Source organism: Silene latifolia, chromosome 9 (assembly GCF_048544455.1).
Source record: "Silene latifolia isolate original U9 population chromosome 9, ASM4854445v1, whole genome shotgun sequence".
NCBI lineage: Eukaryota > Viridiplantae > Streptophyta > Magnoliopsida > Caryophyllales > Caryophyllaceae > Silene > Silene latifolia.
The window spans coordinates 191654221-191674459 of NC_133534.1; the positions used below are offsets into that span (position 1 = coordinate 191654221).

Genomic DNA, 20239 nt, shown 5'->3' on the forward strand with positions numbered 1-20239 from the left:
ATGACCATTTTAAGTAATTGTAATTGTGAATTACTAGTTGATTTTTATATGTGATTTATTTTGATAATATAATAATTTTTAATAATTTAAAAATGCATTATTTAATTACATGTCTAGTAACATGTCCAATATGTCACACTATACAAAAATGACAAATTGACAAATAAAATGGAAGTCCATTTTACATATAGACCGAAAAAAAAGGAGGGTAGAAGGTGTTAGTGGGTGATATATTTTATGTGATAAAAATAGTATAATGATACCTAGTCTAAAACTAGTCTTACACCTACTATGTCTTGTGAAGACAAAAAGCAAAATTGAGAAGAACAATTTTAGCTCCCAATAAGAGCAAAAAACCGGACACCCATAAGGAGAAGGAGAAAGTTTTTCTCTTTATTGATTCATTCATTCTTATAAAATAAATATATGGATAATTTCCTTACTCTCTCTAGTTTTTGGTTGAGAACAATACTAGAAAATCTCACATAAATCTCTAATATTATTCTCTTAATACTAGAAGTAGTACATATAATATTAGTAATTTTAAGGGAACATATATTAATTCTAGTAATCAAATTAATATTTGTATTAAGAGTGATTTTCTTGGTACAATCCTTGAGGAGAGATTCTAAATTGAATCTTGTTCATCCATTTGGAAAGCTCAAGAACTAAGTAAGGTAGGAGTCCTTACTAGTGCCCTAATAGCCGAAAATACATATGTAAGGGACCGATTTTCTTCACTCTTGTATTTTGTTTTCCATGCATAAGATCTAGAATTAATTTTATGACTAAATTAATTTAACACATATTCAATATGTAAACTTTTGAGATTGATGAATCCAACAAATGGTATCAGAGCAACACGGTTGTTGCATGCAAAATCGGGTTAGTTTTTCCGAGTTAATTTGTTAACAAATAAAACTTGTTATTTAGGATTTATGAAGATAAATCATGAAATAATTTTGCATGTTAAAAGTTTCTGTTCCTAAATGAATTTTAGGTCATATGGGACGATTTATGGATTTTTATTGATCATTTTATATATTATTGGCATTAAAATGTGATTTTTATGAGAAAAATGTCATTTTTGGACGAAAAATAGTTAAACTTCGAATTTTTCATTGGTTTTTGGATATGTTTTCACATATATTATCTACTGATGGCATGTTAAATCTCGTGAATAACTAAGTTATTTTGCATGAAATATGGTTTTATAAGCTTAAATTCAATTTAAAGGGTTTATTAGTTTAATATGAGTTAAATTTCGAATTTGGTCATGGAAATTTTATATGTTGTCACATGCATTTTTACTCAGTGTGTGTAAAAATCTTAGACGTATTGTACTTCTTATGCATGATTTATGAATTTTTGGGTAAAAATTCAATAAATAGTGACTTAAATTAGCCTATAATGCTAAAACATATTTCATGACTATAGAAAAACATCATATGTTGCATTTTTATCCCACATTTCAGATCTAAAAGTGAAAATTTGATTAATATTATATTTCTTTTATTTTATGGTCATGGTTGTTAAAACCGATAAACCGCAACGATGTATTTCTCAAAAAATTTCGAAATTTTTTTTTAACCTAAGTTTTGAACATTATGAGTGTCATGATATTTTTTCAGAATGTTCATGAGTTTGAATTTCAAATTTTGAAATTATTTGGAATTTTTTATAATTTAATTTGGAGTTTATAATTAATATTGTATTTTTTGGTCCATAATGAACAATACTAAGAAATCAAGTTGAGTTATTGTCAAAATATTAGTGAAGACTAAGTTTTGAGTCCTAAGATGGTTAGGGTAATTAACTTGAACATAAATATGAATTTATGTAATTTTATTGTGATTTTAATAAGTTAAATCACGCAAATCCATAAAAACCGATGTAATATACGATATTGGCTCTTATAAGGCGATTTAGTATAAAATTGAGCATGTTCATACATATTTTAATGCTACATTTTATTTATAATTGTCATATTTTATTTATATAATTTTGAATTATGTAATTTTACTTAGTATGGCCTTAGTTTTTTAATTGGTATTACCCGAAATGTATGGGAATACCGATTCGATTGTAATTATTGTGATCTCGTATCACCGTTTTGTAATTTAATAGATTTAATTTTTATTACAAATGTATAATAGGAAATTATGTAATTTTTAATTATTACTTGTAATTCCGGAGATCCTTGAAGACGGTGCCATTAGGAAAGGCGTTCTGACAAGGCGGTGTTGCCTTGGAATGTGTGCCAAGTGAAGTTCAAGGGACCAATGGAGTTGGTTTCCGAATTTGTAATAGTTAATTAGATTTTCTATTTTAGGAAGGCCATACTAGGACTTTATATTTATGCTTTGCATTTTATTTATATGTTTGCATGCATCGCTAAATCGCCATTACTAAAAATGCATTTTATTTTGTTGTATCATCGACCGTGTCAATTATAATTATCGTAGTTCACCGCTTTAGTTCACTTAAAACGTGATAGATAATAAATTGACATGACCTCTCGCTAAATTAATAATTGAGATATAGCCTTACCAAATAGTAGAACCCATGAAGTACCAATTTCATAAGGGAGTTAAGCCGGCTTCACCGTAATACAAACCTTGTTACGTTGGCGAAGTGGGGTAGTAAAATGTTATTACATCGAAATTTGGATTGAGCTCAACGGAAGTATTCGTGACCATAGTCGCATGTGTTCCGGGCTAAAGATAAATATTAGAGTAATTTTGTCGACCGAGAGTTCTAGAAGTAGAATCGATTAAAGAGTTAATCCGCCGAGTTATATTGATAAGGGATGAATCGGCTCACCGTGCCCGAGTTAATATGAATTTGGATCTCGGAATCATTTATCATAGTTGGGTAGAGGTCACTATGTAAATGCTTTACTTGTTAAAATATTTACAAGTATTATTTTAACGATGAATGTTTATTTTTCCATTGTTCCGTTATCATATTGTTCAATTTTCTTTACCTCAATTTATACGATATCATTTCGATTTTAGTTCAAATCTCCATTAAAACATCATAACTAAAGACAAATTTGAATTTTCTTCTAAAAAAACCCTCATATTATCCATTGCAAGGATCTCTTGTGAAGAGTATAGATAAAAGTTATTCGTGATCAAAAGGATTTTTGATTCTTGACTAACATATCTACTTACAATGAATTGTTTCTCATGTGCTTAATTAAGTTAAAGTACTTTGAAACGTTAAATCATTTTGGTGACTAGATTTGTTAGAAATCGTAATTGACCAAAATTCCGCAACCACTTCAATAAAGTTTTAAGACTAAACGAATAAATTGAAGAGTAGTCTTCATGAATTTCAATTTTGCTTCTCTTAGCAAAGACTCATTGAAATGAGTGGGAGCATTCTCTTAAACCGTTAAGAAAAGGATAAGGTTTAAAGAAGTAAAATTAGAATGGAATTGATACAAAGTAATGTTAAAAGTAAAGTTATTGAGAATAACGATACTAAACCTATCAATCCCGACCGATGAAGTTTCCATTGTCTTAATTGTTGGACACTGAAAGGAAACTACCCCAAATTATTGAAGAATCAACAAGTTAGTTGTGGTACATCTAATGAGACCTTCTTCTCTAAATGTTTATTTGATTAACATAAGTTTTGCTAGTACTACTTCGTCATTATTAGAAACCGTTGGAGTTTTTCATCATTGTATTCGATACATAAGATGATTAGAATATGACGACTAGCATCAAATGATGTCGAGAGATAGAGCCATTGTGTACTCAATCTAGTTTTGGGTTTATAGTTGTACCTTAATTATGACTATTAAGTGCATAAACTCTAAATAAGAATATAATCTTGTTAAGATTTCAAAGGGGTTTCACTTTTGTGACCCTATACGCCACGATTTGATGTATGGCTAGCCCATTATCAAGGTGATTATATTCTAAACCAAACTAGAATGATATATCATGTAGATGATGCAAGACTCAATTTGGTAACGCAAGATTAAACTTTAAATTTTGGAATGATGAACGCAAAGAGTTATCGAGTACTCTTGGAACCATTAGATTGTTAGTCTTATGGTATATGCGTATCTTGTATTCAAAGCAAGATGTCTCGTGCCTTTTGGTTGAAAAGGAGATTGAGGATGTAAATCATTGATCCAGAATAGGTTGATCATTTTCTTTTACCAACGATTTAAGTTGACACTATTGTGTTCACTTAATAAGGTAAATAGAGAAATCTTTGAAGAAGTTCAAAGAGTTCCAGGAATCACGATATAGTCGTGATGGGATTATCAAAGTGAAGACTTTGATGTAAGCCAAATGAAATGTGATATAATATCACAAGTTAATCTCTCTTTGCACGCATTATGGGATAATGTGTGGTTGGATAAAGAAATCAAACCCTATTCGATATGGTTTGAACTTTTATCAAGTTATTTTGAGTTACTTGATCCTTTTGAGGATTTTATCATTTTGTCTAAATTATTTTCCCACTAAATCTAAAACAATTCATATGAGATATGAAATGGTAGGGTACCATGCTTGTAAGTTTTCACAAGAAACAAGTGGTCATTTTTCTTTGCAGTGATCACGAGTGCAAGGGTTTGTGGCTCGTGATGCTGTCTTTCTAGAATACAAGTTTATTCCTAGAAGACAGAGTGGGAGAAATTATTCAAGAGCCACAAAAGAATTGTGTCAAAAATTGTATGTTGTAAAAAACTGGTCTTTCTTGGCTACATGACGTTGTTTCTTCGAAACCTAGGAGGTTGAACTCATCACTTGTTGAAGATGATGAATCCGTGTTACTTTTAGAAAGTAAAGAGCTTGCAACTTACAAAGAAATTGTTTGATTCAAGTTACTTCTGGAAGTAATGAACATATGACTTACATGAGAGTGTTTAAGTCACAACTCAATACAAGGCTTAGAGCTATGAAAATCCGAAATAAATTCCAAATGGAATTTTGGATATCAAAGAGAGATATCAAAGCTTGATTAGTTGCAAAGTGTTGTACACTATTCGGATCTTCTTAGGGATTGTATTTCATTATGATGAGATATATAGCAAGTGAATCTAAAACCCACTTCTTCATAGAAGGAATGTATTCGATACATGTTATGAGTTTTGTAGATTCTTACAATCCTAAGACAATGTGAAACTTAAGAGATAGTCTTAAGTAGGACATCATGAGTTGGAGTCAACATTTTGATCATGTTATAAAACTTTTCTCGATAGGTTGAGAAGTTGTGTTTATACATGAAGTTTAGTGGGAGTTACGGAAATTTTAATTAGTCTTATATGTGGATGACATATTGATCATTGAGAATGATTTGAGACTTTTTGAGTATTATAATACATCTTTAATATCCGGATTTATGGAGATCAATCCACATGATATTAGCGTCAAATAAGAAGTCTTATGTTGATAAGATTCATGACTAGTTCAATCAAGTTGAACATATTTGATTGATTCTATCCGCTGCCAAAATCAATTAAATGAGCTATGATATATAACACTTCATATACTTTGAGTATGATGAATTGTTTCAAAATCGAATTTTAGTAATAGTTACCAAGTAGCCATATAGATTATTCTTAAGTGCTTGAGGAAGCATTAAGGATGTAAAGTTAAGTGTTTTTGATGCAATTGACTAATTTGTCTAAGGATGTTACACAGATGACAATTGAGATTGCGAAAGGTTTCAGACAAAACCATATTCAAAACACGTAAAGATGGTTAATGAACCATTGTGGCTATGTTATTTAAGAAATAGATTTTCTAGAATCGTTCTAGGCAATAAAGAACAATGAGAGATATTTACAACGGAAATTGAGTACACTTGCAATCATGAGATGTGCAAGAACGAAGAGTCTTGCACACTGTAAAAACAGTGGGAGCTATTCTATGACTAGAGAGCTTATTTCTAGATTGGATCTAGACACGTACTCAGAAAGTTTTTGTAATACAAGTGTATGCATTACGAAATGAAAACAAGTTTGTAGCAAGGTTGAGCAAGGAGTTGCTAAAACCTACTAACCAATGCCTATTCATAGGCTTAAGATGATGAGTCATGTCATTTCAATTGGATGGAGATGAACAACTACATACAACTTCTAAATTGGATTATAGAATATGAAGTAGTAATCAGGTATTGACTAATCATATGATAATCACATTTATCGTTTGAGTTATCATTAACTCATCTTGTACTTTGTTATATCCAATGGGTTGTAGAGACAATCATGAACCCCATTAAAGTGAACTGGATTAACATAGTATTCGCCCCTAGTTGCTTATATGAGGTGACGTCTCGAAGTAACTAGAGTGTGATGCGATTGATGGCAAGTTCAAGTGCCATAGAGTCATAAGAGATGACTAGTCGATCACATAGGCAGACTGTCAAGGACACTTTGTCGGGCTTATGACCGCTTATAGAGTTCTGGCAATTTTTAATAGCTTGGTCGTGGCGAGAGCTACTATAGTATTCTTGGTCGGACTCACTTTGAGGTTTAGTTTTCGGTACTTGTCGTTAGGAGAACCTAGACCAAAACACAATTTATAACTCCACAAACAACTCTACAATTAGTAAAGAGGCAAGTAAAGGTCAGATCCCAAGGGACGGGAATTGAGATGAGATTTTCAATTGCAACTAGCGGTGTCTAGGGGTGTCACAAATTGGGGTTTGAAGTAGAAGATCACTAAACTAAATAGCAATGAAAGTAAACAAGCAAGATGATTAAAAAGGGGTGTAAACAATTGATAAAAGGTACTAGGGTGTCATGGGGTCATAGGGGATTCATGGGAATTGATCATACAAACATATTCTCAAATTATAAGCAAGAAATTATTGTGGTGATGAATCGAGTTGGTTTATATCTTAAAATCCTAGGAAAGTTTGGGTCCCGGAGCCGAATCGATTAGATTGTACAACACCTACAAGTCGACTTAATCTTCCCTACTCAACTATATGCATGGTCTAATGAGACTCGAGTTGGTTTATGTCTTACAAGTCTCATTGAAAAGATAGGTGATGGGTAACAAATGGAAGGATTCATAATGCCACATTTCATCAAACATAACATGTACATAAGTTGATATCACAAGCAAACAAATAAACTATGAAAACATATTAATTTAAGCATGAATCATCCCCCATGTTGGTTTCCCCTAATTACCCATTAACCCTAGCTAAGGAAACTACTCCCTCATTATCATGTTGAACATGCTAGCAAGGTTGTCAATCATACCAACAAAGTAAAACATGATGAATAAATGAAGATAATTAATAATAATTAAAAAGGGATTAAGAGAATTATACCTACTAATGATTCCAATAATAAAGCAAAGAATAATTGAAGTACTTGATGATTGATTGGAAGGTTGTCAATCTCCCAATAATAACCCAAATAATCTTCAATTACCCAAAATGAAAGATGAACAAAAGAGAGATTAAGGAAATGAGATTTGTATTAAAACTTGATTAAAAGTTGATTACAAGATTAAAGAGAGATTTGATTGATATAAACTATACTAGAGATTGATAAGAAGAACATGATAATCTAATTAACCTAATGGGGTATTTATAGTGGGGATTAGGTACCCAAATTAGGGTTTACTAAGGGCTTAAATGACGATTAAGTCCTTGAGGAATCGCTCCTCTCAGAAAAATATGCGAGTCTCCTTTTTGCTAGTCTTTCCCGAGGTATGTGCATCCTTCATTGAACAAGTAGAAGACGGATTAGCTGTCGCACAATCCGAGTGTCCAGGGCACGGGACGGGCGGATTATGGGTCTTTTGGACGAGCGGATTCGTGGGGTGGACGGGCGGATTGTGGTGGTTTTGGACGAGCGTCCAGCTGAGGAAGACGCTCGGATTGCTTGTCTTGGACGGGCGGATTGTGGGCAATCCGCTCGGATTCTCTGTCAGCTTCTTCCTTTCTTCTTTTCTTCGTTTCTCTTCATAAAATTCTTGAGGATTTCCTCGGGGATGCAAGGATCTATTCTCATCATTGCCCATCTACTATAGTATGTACAAAGGCCTTCTAGTCTTGTCTTCTCTTTGATGCTTGGTCATTGAATTCAATCAATTTAGCTCCATTTTGCCATGAAAATGCAAGGTTTGCACTCGTTTCCTACTAAGGGATCAAAACCTCAAAGAATATGCAAAACAAAGGACTAAAGACAATAAATGACACAAATATGCACTAAAAAGCATGGTAACAAGGCTAATTCAGGGACTAAATATGCTCAAATAATGGTCACATCAAATATCCTCAAACTGAACCTTTGCTCGTCCCGAGTAAATAGGTGACAAAGACTAGGACCGTTATTTAAACTAACCTAATAGCATAGCCGATATGAGACAATTAGCGGGTCTCACTCCACCCCTTCAACTCACAACAAGACAACCATGAGGTAGGATCTCTTCTTGCAAGGCAAGTTGGGTCTTGCCAAAATGGCGACACATCCAACATTAAAGCACACAAAATCAAGTAATGGATGCATCTACAAAAGAATAGCCTCTTTTCTCATCTAAGTGGCGGAAATTATCTACAAGGGAAGCAATTCAAGGGTACACACTCCTTCATAGATGCAATTTCTTCAAACTACTAAGCCTAGAAGGATACCAATAAATCACCTCCAAGTTGTGTCAAGCTAGGGTACCTTTGTCCTCAATCGTTAAATGCTTTCGTCAAGAGTACACTTCCTATGGTGTTAGAAACACTCGAGGATCGTGGAATTCCCCCTCTTGCCTAGACAAGAAGAAGGGTCGTCCCCTCTCTACCATGCACAAAAGTGGATACGATGGATAAAGTTATCGATAGATATTTGAGTTTCATTTGGGAGTTTGCTTTCGTTGTTGTTTTCCCCCCCAATTTCTTGTGGCATATAACATTTGAGAACACTTTCTTTGTCATTTCTTTTGATGTTTGGCGATTCAATACTTCACAACTTTTTAACTTTTTGCATTTCTTTTTGAACATTTTCAAAGTCACCCCATATTTAGTGAGGGTGCCTTATATTTGAAGCTAAGGAGTCTATTTTTGCTCCTCTTTTCATTTGATGCATTTTTGCAAACTTTCTTTCACTTTTCATTTCATTTCTTGAACTCAAATCAATTTCTTTTTGTGCCCATTCCCTTTGATGACAAAAATGTGGTAGAACATGGATGATGGATGCATGGTTTCAAGGGTCACCTTGGAATAAACGGTAGCCAAGGAGTTATCACACTACAAGGTACTCTTGACTAGGCCTTAATCCATGGGTCAAAGGATACTAGCATGACACATCCTAGGGTGTTTTACAAGTATTCTAACAAGCAAAGTCTTAAGAAGAAAAAGCATCTACTAGGGCCTATGTACACTTGTCAAGTTTCCCAAGTAGACGGTTTCACTAAATTTTTCTAACATGCAAACTACATGCCATGATGCAACTAACATTTATACATCCTAATGCATATGATTCTACCAACTAATATGCCATATAATCTAAATGCAAGTCCTAGATTCACATTGTTTATACCGCATCAATCAAAATAAAGCCACATAGTCATTAACATAAAGAGGAAAAAGGAGATTGAAAAGATCATACCATGCGGTCTTCAATATCCTCATGTCTTGGATGTGGCGTAGTCGATCAATGTGAACAAGGATAGAACAAACACAATTTATACAACAATATATACAAGTCTACACTACAAAGGAAATGAACTTGTTTTTCGATTTTCAAATTTTTCAATTTTTTTTTTTGATTTTTTCAAAATTTTTGATTTTTTTTTTTTGGATTTTTGAATAAAAGTTAAGTTAGAATTAGAATTTCCTATCCCCACACTAATATGGGCATTGTTCTCAATGGCCAATATGATAGGAAATTATGCAAGTATGATGCATGATTTCTATACTAAATGCAAGCTACACTAATCTATACTACATGATGCATGGGTTTTTGTTTATGACGGAGAGCGTAATTTAGATTACCTCCTGTTGCGTATGCATGTACTTCCCCAAACCGAGATAGACATTATTTCTAATGTCTTAAGTTATGGGGTAGTTCATGCACACAAGATGCAATGCATGAAACTATATGTTGTCATTTTGGATTTTTCAAATGGGAATAATAAAAGAACACCTCAATGTGGCTAAGGTATTATTCCTCATGTTGCTAGGACTCTCCAAACTATGGTCAAGATAAAGATAAATAAAACAAAGAAAGAAGTAGACAAACCTCAAGAGAGTAGGAGCCTCCAAAGCTTGCTAGTCCTCCACCATATCATCATTGTCATCATTTTCCTCCATAGAAGCGGACTCATCTCCACTTCCCTCTTCACTTCCTTGCTCACTTCCTTCATCATCTTCATTAGCCTCTTCTTCATCAACATCTACCTCTTCATCAACACCCTCATCATCATCAACCTCATAATTGACATTCTCATCTTCACCCGGTCTTTCACCCCTAGATGTGCTTGGAAAGAAGACTTCCCTATCCGCCCAACTAGGCAAAAGACATGAAGGATCAAGTAGTCATTGCCTAGCTAAATGAAAGAGGGGTGGATATTGGGCCAAGTATGCATCTACTCAATCATTGTAAGCTTCTTTATGCATCTCTTGCATAAGTAGAGTCATGTAGTCATTGCCCACTTCAACCTCTTTGGGTTTGAACTCTTGATATTTGAATGGATAGGGTGGTGTGACAATGGAGGAGGAGGGCTCTTCAATTTCGCCCCTTTGTTGATGGATGATGTACTCAACGCCCTTGGAGAGTGGAAGAAGGTAGTTTGTTCAATGAGCACTTAATCGGCATATCTTGGAAGACAAAGTGAAAGATCTAGCATCATTGGTTAGCCACCCATAGTTGGTGTCAAGAGAGTTATGCTTGACCCATTTGTACTTGTAAATCATGGCATCCATGTCAATGAGATGACCCCCTTTGATCGCCACATAGGTGTTATCCTTGTTGAAATTTGCGTTGAAGTTCTTGGCCAAGAGAGTAACTAGACCTCCATTTACAATATGAGCGGTGCCTTCCTTACCACAATCAACATTGAGCCATATTTCCACCAAAAGCCTTAGAGAATTGTAAGGCTTAGTGAATTCCCTTCCAACATTTAAGGCCAACTCAAGTAGAACACAATCGAGCTTTGTAAAGTGATTAATGCCTTTTCTTGCAATTATAGTATTCCCGATGACCTTGTGCCACACTCTAATGCCCGGATGGTGGACTAATAGAGCGCGACAAGCATGAAAGCTCACAAATTTCTTCTCGGAAATCGCCTCCCAAAGAGGAGCGGGGTCATACTTTTCGGGCATCTTATGATAATATGGTGTATCACTAAGGCCTAATTCTTTACTCAAAACAACAAAGGTGATGCGCCTATTCACATTGGCAAGGCGAAACTCGATGTATTCTCTAGTCTCTATCTTAGTCACTTTCAATGAACTTAAGAATTCCAAGGTAAGGGAGGGGTATGTCAATTCTCTTGTAGTGAACAATTTTCCCAACCCCATGGCTTCAAAGAAGGCTTTTGTTTGTTCAAGGACACCCAATTTGTTCAAGGCATCTTCACATATGAATTTGGTGGGTAGAATGGCTTTCTTAGCATACTTGGCAAATGTATCCCTATGGGAGTTAGAAATGAAAATTACCTCCGGATAGTTGGGTAATTGAGCAATTTCCGGAGTTGTTGATGTTGTTGCTTCCAAGGGAGGATCTTGTTGTTGTTGAACTTCCAAGTTTGCACTAGCAACCACCATAGCCATTGAAGCTTTCTTTACTTGAAGGCATTGTTGCCTTTTTGAGGGTGCCTTTGCCTTGAGTGCCTTTGTTGCTCCTTTTGTTCTTGCCATTGTTGATTATACCAAGAAAAGGTTGAAAATCTTCAATTTCTAATTATACCCAAATCGATTTTAAGATGAAAGGATTTGTCTTTGTATTTCAAAAATCGACTCAAAGGTTGAAGATTTTGGTGCTTGGATTGATTATTATTGCAAAAGGAGTGATTAATTGTTGTTGTAAGGAAGTTTGGATTTGATTTTGTTGAATTTGGTTGAGGAAATTTTGTTTTTGGTGATGGAGAGGATGAGAGTTTTGGGGTTTATGGGTAGTGTTTGAATGTTTGAATGAATGAATGAATGTGGGAAGGGGTATTTAAAATACCCGAAAATTTCAAAACTGCAGGGGGAAGACGAGCGGATTCCTGTCGGAACGCTCGGATTCTGCTCAATTTGGATTCAGGAAATCTCGCCTAAAGACGAGCGTCTTTCAGTGTAGACGAGCGGATTCTGCAAGTAAGACGAGCGGATTTCCTCAAAGACGAGCGGATTCTCTTACAGGAACTTTGCTAAATTTGCACTGGCAGAAAGACGAGCGTCTTTCTGAAAAGACGAGCGGATTCTTTCAGATGAGCGCCTTCTCAGCTGGGACGCTCGGATTCTCTAACAGACCAATTTTTTTGATTTTGCAGCTCATTTGGACGGACGGATTCTTCCACAGACGCTTGGATTCCTATAAGACGAGCGGATTACCCATAAGGACGCTCGGATTCCTCCTGGTCTACCCGGATTCAGGTCCATCCGCACTTGCATATCCCGTGTCATTTTCATTCTTCAAATCACGTGTTCTTCATTGTAGGGGCACTACAAAGGCATGAATAGCCTAGGCAATTGCTATCCCCACACTAAGTAAAAGCACTACACATCAATAAAATCATTAGTCCCTCCCCCACTTCTCTCAAAAATGATAAATATCTTGATCATGGCATAAAAATCCAAAAATGACAAAAATGTAATGTAAGAAATAAAATGCAAGTTAGGGAGTTACAAATAGTGGTTTGGAGAGGACTCCACCAAAATCTCATCCTTAGAGAGATGTCATGGGGGCATGTCCAAGGTGTTGTTTATGTTACTCAACACCTTGAAGAAGTAGTCAAAAGCTTGTTCATTATCATGATAAAGATCTTCAATAGATCTTTGCACTTGTTGTCCTTCATGTTGGTCTTGATCGATAGCATTACCAATATAGGGATTGAAAATCCCTTCAAACTCATCGTCCCATAGACCACAAACTTCGTCTACTTGATCATTAAAAATCTCTTGAGTTGATAGAGACAACTCTCCTCCTTTCTTGTTTTGGCCAATGAGGCCATCCTCTTTACTTGTCATGGGTGAGCTTTTCAAGCTCTCTTTGTCACAATTCCCTTGCTCTTTTGATGGAGCATCATCAACTTTCTTTTTCCATTGGAATTCCGACTTCTTCCTATCATCCTTCCAGCTATAATGATCAACCATTAAACATGGTTCATGCAAACGGGGAGCTCTCATGGTCTTGTCAAGATTGAAAGTTATGCTCTCATCTCCTACTTCTAGAGTGAGCTCTCCATGCTTCACATCTATCACCGCACCCGCGGTGTGCAAGAAAGGTCTTCCTAGAATGATTGGAATATTGGAGTCTTCTTCCATGTCAACAATGACAAAATCCACCGGGATGAAAAATTTCCCGACTCTTACGGGAACATCTTCCCATATCCCTAATGGTGTCTTCGTCGATCTATCGGCCATTTGGAGTGTGATATTGGTGCATTTAAGCTCTCCCATCCCTAACCTTTTACTTACCGAATACGGCATAATACTCACACTAGCCCCTAGATCACATAGGGCTTTGTTGATCGTTGTGTCACCAATGGTACACAGTATTGAGAAGCTTCCCGGATCTTTAAGCTTCGGAGGTGAACTCCCTTGAAGGATTGCACTACTCACCTTAGTGAAGGCGATAGTCTCAAGCTTCCGGATTGACTTCTTTTTCGTAAGGATGTCTTTCATGTACTTTGCATAGGCCGGCACGTGATTGATTAATTCCGTGAAAGGAATCGAGACTTCCAAATTCTTCACAATTTCCATAAATTTTCCAAGTTGGTCATCAAATTTGGGCTTGGCTTGACGACTTGGAAAAGGAAGTCTAATCACAGTGGGTTCCTTCTCCTTGGCCTTGTCTTCATTTTTCTTTGAAACTTCTTCTTTTGATGGTTCTCCATCCTTGGAGTTTTGCACAACTTCTTCTTTATCACTAGCTTCCACAACTTCATCCTCAACTTGCTTCCTTGGTGCTTCGTACCTCGTACCACTCCTCAAGTGAATGGCACTAACCGTTTTATGTCTCGGGGGATTACTTTGAGGTGGTAATTGCCCCTTTTGTCTTTGTGAGCTTGAAGATGCTAGTTGAGTCAATTGGGTTTCCAACATTTTGGTGTGGGCTAGGATGTTGTTGATGGTGATTTCCTTTACTTGACTATCCTTTTGCATTTGAGTGAAAAACTCTTGTTGATTCTTTTGCATTTGGAGGACCGCTTTTTGAACATCAAAACCTTGGCCATTTTGTTGATTGTATGGAGTTTGATTTTGGTAACCTTGGTTTTGGTTGTAAAAGGGTCTTTGATTTTGGTTTCTCATGGGAGGTGGGGTGTATGTTGGTTGAGAGTTTTGAACATTTTGGCTTTTGTATGAGAGATTTGAGTGGAATTTGGTGTTTTTATTGTAATAATTGGAATAAGGGGTACCACTCTTGTATGCTTGAAAAGCATTCACTTGTTCATTTGTTCCCCTACATTCACTTTGGCCATGTCCCAAAGTTCCACAATTCTCACATACCCCACTTGGGATTGATGAAGATGCCGTCATGGCATTAACATGATGCTTTGGTGATTTTGAGGCTTCTTCAAGTCTAGCCATAGCTTTTTCGAACTTTAAATTGATGGTATCAATGTGAGCACTAAGTTGAGCACCCAATTGAGTAATAGAGTCCACTTCATGGTTTCCTCCTCTAGTAGCCTTGCGAGGTCTACTATATTGTGAGTTATGGACCGCCATTTCCTCAATCTTGTTCCAAGTTTGATTGTCGTCAACTTCGGTGAACATACCATTTGATCCCATGTTGAGAATGTTTCTTGAGTCTTCATAAAGACCATTCGAAAATTGTTGTACCAAGAACCACTCGCTAAGTCCATGATGAGGACATGAGCGACAAATTCCCTTGAATCGCTCCCAAGCTTCAAACAAGGATTCTTCATCTCTTTGCTTAAAGCTCGTAATTTGAGCTCTTAGCATATTAGTCTTTTCTAGTTGATAGAACTTTTTGTAGAAAGCTAGAGCCAACGTCTTCCAAGAGTCAATTCCGAGAGTAGCCTTATCAAGGCCTTTCAACCATTGTTTTGCGGTGCCAATTAGAGAAAAAGGAAATAAGACCCATCGAATTTGGTTTTGAGTTACACCGGTTTGTGAAATCGCATCACAATAGTCACAAAAAGTGTCCATGTGAGAGTGAGGGTCTTTACTAGGCATCCCCCCAAATTGGCTTCTTTCGACTAATTGGATAAATGCGGATTTGGCAATAAAATTTTCGATTAAGTGTTGTGGTGTGGGAGTACCATTGGGTAGGTTCTCCTCGATTGGTACGGAATGTGATAAAAATTTAGGCATTGTGGGTTGATTTTGTGTTGGATTCTCCTCACCTTCTCTTGCAAAAGGGTTGACGAACTCAATAGCGTTTGGTTGAGTATCTACAACCTCACCAATACCTCTCAAAGTTCTCCTAGCAAGTCTTCTATTGTTTGTCAAAGTCCTTTCAATTTCGTGATCAAAGGGTAACAAGTTACCTTGTGATCTTCTAGACATGCAAAATTTCAAACAACTTGAAAATAATTAGAACAAACTGATACCGTCGTAGAGTACCAAAGATAAATTTATAATTCCAAACTACTACTATAGCTAGTGGCAGTCAGGGTCGAACCATAGAGAGGCGATGCAAATATTAGTTGTCTGATTTTAGTTTAAAAGTAACAAATGAGTGGGGGTTTGTTTTGAGTTGTTCTATAACTAAAGGCAGTAAATGAAAAGTAAACTAAGCTAAAAGATGAAATCAAATATTAAAAGGGTGCTAAGATGGTCGGTTCACTATAGTTTCGGCGGCAGTATCCTAGGTAAATCTGAAATAAACACATGAGACGGGAAAATAAGAAGTCCTCTCGGTCCATTTCTAACAGGTAGCCTCTTTCGATCTCGCTCCAGATCCCTAATATCACTAATGCTAACTTTCGTCCTGAAAAGTGACTTAAAAGTCTAAATTAACTTATCTCTCGATCTTATTAATTTAGTCGTCTTAATTAGGCAGTCTAATTTCCTCCCCTATCTTTCGATCTTACTGGGTCGGTCAATTCCTAAGCATTCAACTAGTCGCGTGCACTCGATTCGTCAAATATAGCAATTAAATTAATTAAAACGAAGCTAATCTCATGTGGCCAGTCGATCGACCAGGGTATGCGGTCGATCGACCATGGCGCGATTCAGGTATACTATTCTACGCCGCCTACTTCTACAGATTACCTACATCCTAGCACAGGGTATTTAGCTACTCATGTTTACGATAAAAACAACATCAAGATTAACGAATAAAGATACTGAATTTATGGTTAAATTTACTAAACAAGCAAATAACATGAGACGATAAGTTGGCTTTGGGAAACTACTTTAGCAATTCTAAACTATGAACGAAATAAAGCAATAAAACTGAATATTGGAACAGAGAATACCGTAAAAGGAATTGCAGAGAAAGGATCAAAACCGAATGCAAAAGTAAACTTCATTGATTACGAAAAATAATCTCAAGAACCCTAATTATTGATGATAAAAGACTTGATGAAAACTTCCTGCCTCCTGGTTACGTTATATAGATAAATATACGTACTTTATTCTAAAACCTAATTACATTGGGCTTCTAACTTCTCGTTCTATTAATTCACGCTATCACGGTTTGGTCGATCGACCATACAAGGCAGTCGATCGACTGCTCTTCGCTGAACTTTAACTACTGGAAGTCGCGTTCCGGTCGATCGACCATAGGCATCAGTCGATCGACCACTGCAGCTGGTAGTCGCTTCTAAATTCTTCATAAAGTTGTCTTTCAGGCCTCGAAATGCGCACCAAGTTCGCTTCCCGAGTATATACTTCACGTCAAATGCAATGCCTAGTACTCGGGGACGGATTCGGCTCGATATCTACTCATTTCCGCAATAATCTGTAATATTACATGAAAATACGAAAGTAGACAAAAATAGGGAAAATGGTATCTTAAACTACACAAATGAGCTCTGAAATGCGTGTAAAATAGGGCGTAAAACATCATATAAATGACACGCATCACAAACCTTGAGGATTTTTACTTCCCCAAGGCAAAGAAAGACACAACTAATAACAATCTAAGAAAATCTAAATCAAGTTAACACCGTCCCCGGCAATGGCGCCATTTTTGGTCGGACTCACTTGGAGGTTTAGTTTTCGGTACTTGTCGTTAGGAGCACCTAGACCAAAACACAATTTATAACTCCACAAACAACTCTACAATTAGTAAAGAGGCAAGTAAAGGTCGGATTCCAAGGGACGGGAATTGAGATGAGATTTTCAATTGCAACTAGCGGTGTCTAGGGGTGTCACAAATTGGGGTTTGAAGTAGAAGATCACTAAACTAAATAGCAATGAAAGTAAACAAGCAAGATGATTAAAAAGGGGTGTAAACAATTGATAAAAGGCACTAGGGTGTCATGGGGTCATGGGGGATTCATGGGAATTGATCATACAAACATATTCTCAAATTATAAGCAAGCAATTATTGTTGTGATGAATCGAGTTGGTTTATATCTTACAATCCTAGGAAAGTTTGGGTCCCGGAGCCGAATCGATTAGATTGTACAACACCTACAAGTCGACTTAATCTTCCCTACTCAACTATAAGCTTGGTCTAATGAGACTCGAGTTGGTTTATGTCTTACAAGTCTCATTGAAAAGATAGGTGATGGGTAAAAAAATGCAAGGATTCATAGGCTCGCATTTCATCAAACATAACATGTGCATAAGTTGAGATCACAACAAGCAAGCAAATAAACTATGAAAACATATTAATTTAAGCATGAATCATCCCCCATGTTGGTTTCCCCTAATTACCCATTAACCCTAGCTAAGGAAACTACTCACTCATTATCATGTTGAACATGCTAGCAAGGTTGTCAATCATACCAACAAAGTAAAACATGATGAATAAATGAAGATAATTAACAATAATTAAAAAGGGATTAAGAGAATTATACCTACTAATGATTCCAATAATAAAACAAAAAATAATAGAAGTACTTGATGATTGATTGGAAGGTTGTCAATCTCCCAATAATAACCCAAATAATCTTCAATTACCCAAAATGAAATATGAACAAAAGAGAGATTAAGGAAATGAGATTTGTATTAAAACTTGATTAAAAGTTGATTACAAGATTAAAGAGAGATTTGATTGATATAAACTACACTAGAGATTGCTAAGAAGAACATGATAATCTAATTAGCCTAATGGGGTATTTATAGTGGGGATTGCTTGTCTTGGACGGGCGGATTGTGGGCAATCTGCTCGGATTCTCTGTCAGCTTCTTCCTTTCTTCTTTTCTTCCTTTCTCTTCATAAAATCCTTGAGGATTTCCTCGGGGATGCAATGATCTTTTCTCATCATTGCCCATCTACTATAGTATGTATAAAGGCCTTCTAGTCTTGTTTTCTCTTTGATGCTTGGTCATTGAATTCAATCAATTTAGCTCCATTTTGCCATGAAAATGCGAGGTTTGCACTCGTTTCCTACCAAGGGATTAAAACCTCAAAAAATATGCAAAACAAAGGACTAAAGACAATAAATGACCCAAATATGCACTAAAAAGCATGGGAACAAGGCTAATTCGGGGACTAAATATGCTCAAATAATGGTCACATCAATTCTTATGAGTTGATTCTTTGACTAATGACTGTTCGCCTAAGATGGCACAGTTTCAGAGTGACTTTGATTTATGTCCGGCAACCTTCGTAATTGGGGTATAATGGGCATGTTTTGGGTCATGATGAGCTGTGGCTATTCGAAGGGAAGAGTGCAACAGGAATTGTCCATCCCCGTCAGGGTTATCTTATATCTCAAGGCCACTCGAGGAGCAATGAACTGGAAATGCGTGGCCACGCTCGGAAGGTATCTATGGTAGATAAATTCCGGTTAGACAGTTATTCTCCAGATCGAGAAAACCACTCACGATATGATCAAATACAAGTACGACCTGCAAGACACCTTGCATTGAGTGGGAGATAATAATAGGACAAGAGAATTGGTGACGTACACTTGTCGCGGACAAGTGGGAGATTGTTGGAGTATGTGTCCTCGACAATAATGCGATCACATGTTTAAAATCTCATATTAAGAATACATGAGGGAAAGTAATATTTTATTGTCAACTGATCCACATTAATTGGTAATGATTGGCTGACTAGAGTTTGACATTACTGTCGTGTGACGGTGGTGATCAGGTGATCTTTTAAAGTCATACTTTAGGGAAACATTCTTAATTGATTAATTAATTAATTGTATGATGATACAAGTTAATTAATTCCTTAAAATTGAACGGATGATTTTGTGAGTGAAATTACGTATCTTATTGTAATTCGATTAATAAGATTCGTGCTAAGTAATTAAATTGTTTTATTACTTAGATTTATTATTGTTTATGAAACAATTGAAATAAGAATGAATTATTTATTATAAATACAAGTAGTTGTGATTTATAGTTATATGACCCATTTTAAGTAATTGTAATTCTGAATTACTAGTTGATTTTTGTATGTGATTTATTTTGATAATATAATGATTTTTAATAAGTTAAAAATGCATTATTTAATTACATATCTAGTAACATGTCCAATATGTCACACTATACAAAAATGACAAATTGACAAATAAAATGGAAGTCCATTTTACATATGGACTGATAAAAAGGAGGATAGAAGGTGTTAGTGGGTGATATATTTTATGTGATAAAATAGTATAATGATACCTAGTCTAAAACTAGTCTTACACCTACTATGTCTTGTGAAGACAAAAAGCAAAATTGAGAAGAACAATTTTAGCTCCCAATAAGAGCAAAAAACCGGACACCCATAAGGAGAAGGAGAGAGTTTTTCTCTTTATTGATTCATTCATTCTTATAAAATAAATATATGGATAATTTCCTTACTCTCTCTAGTTTTTGGTTGAGAACAATATTAGAAAATCTCACATATTCTCTAATATTATTCTCTTAATACTAGAAGTAGTATACATATAATATTAGTAATTTTAAGGGAACAAATATTAATTCTAGTAATCAAATTAATATTTGTATTAAGAGTGATTTTCTTGGTACAATCC

At 35.7% G+C, this 20239-nt stretch overlaps 1 non-coding gene across 1 annotated transcript; it reads left to right on the forward strand.

The window, feature by feature from the left end:
• The first annotated feature begins 14980 nt into the window (after positions 1-14980).
• LOC141604328 (small nucleolar RNA R71) lies at positions 14981-15087 on the forward strand. Its single transcript, XR_012526032.1, has one exon. It is a non-coding gene; the product is annotated as a small nucleolar RNA R71 (small nucleolar RNA).
• Positions 15088-20239: the final 5152 nt, after the last annotated feature.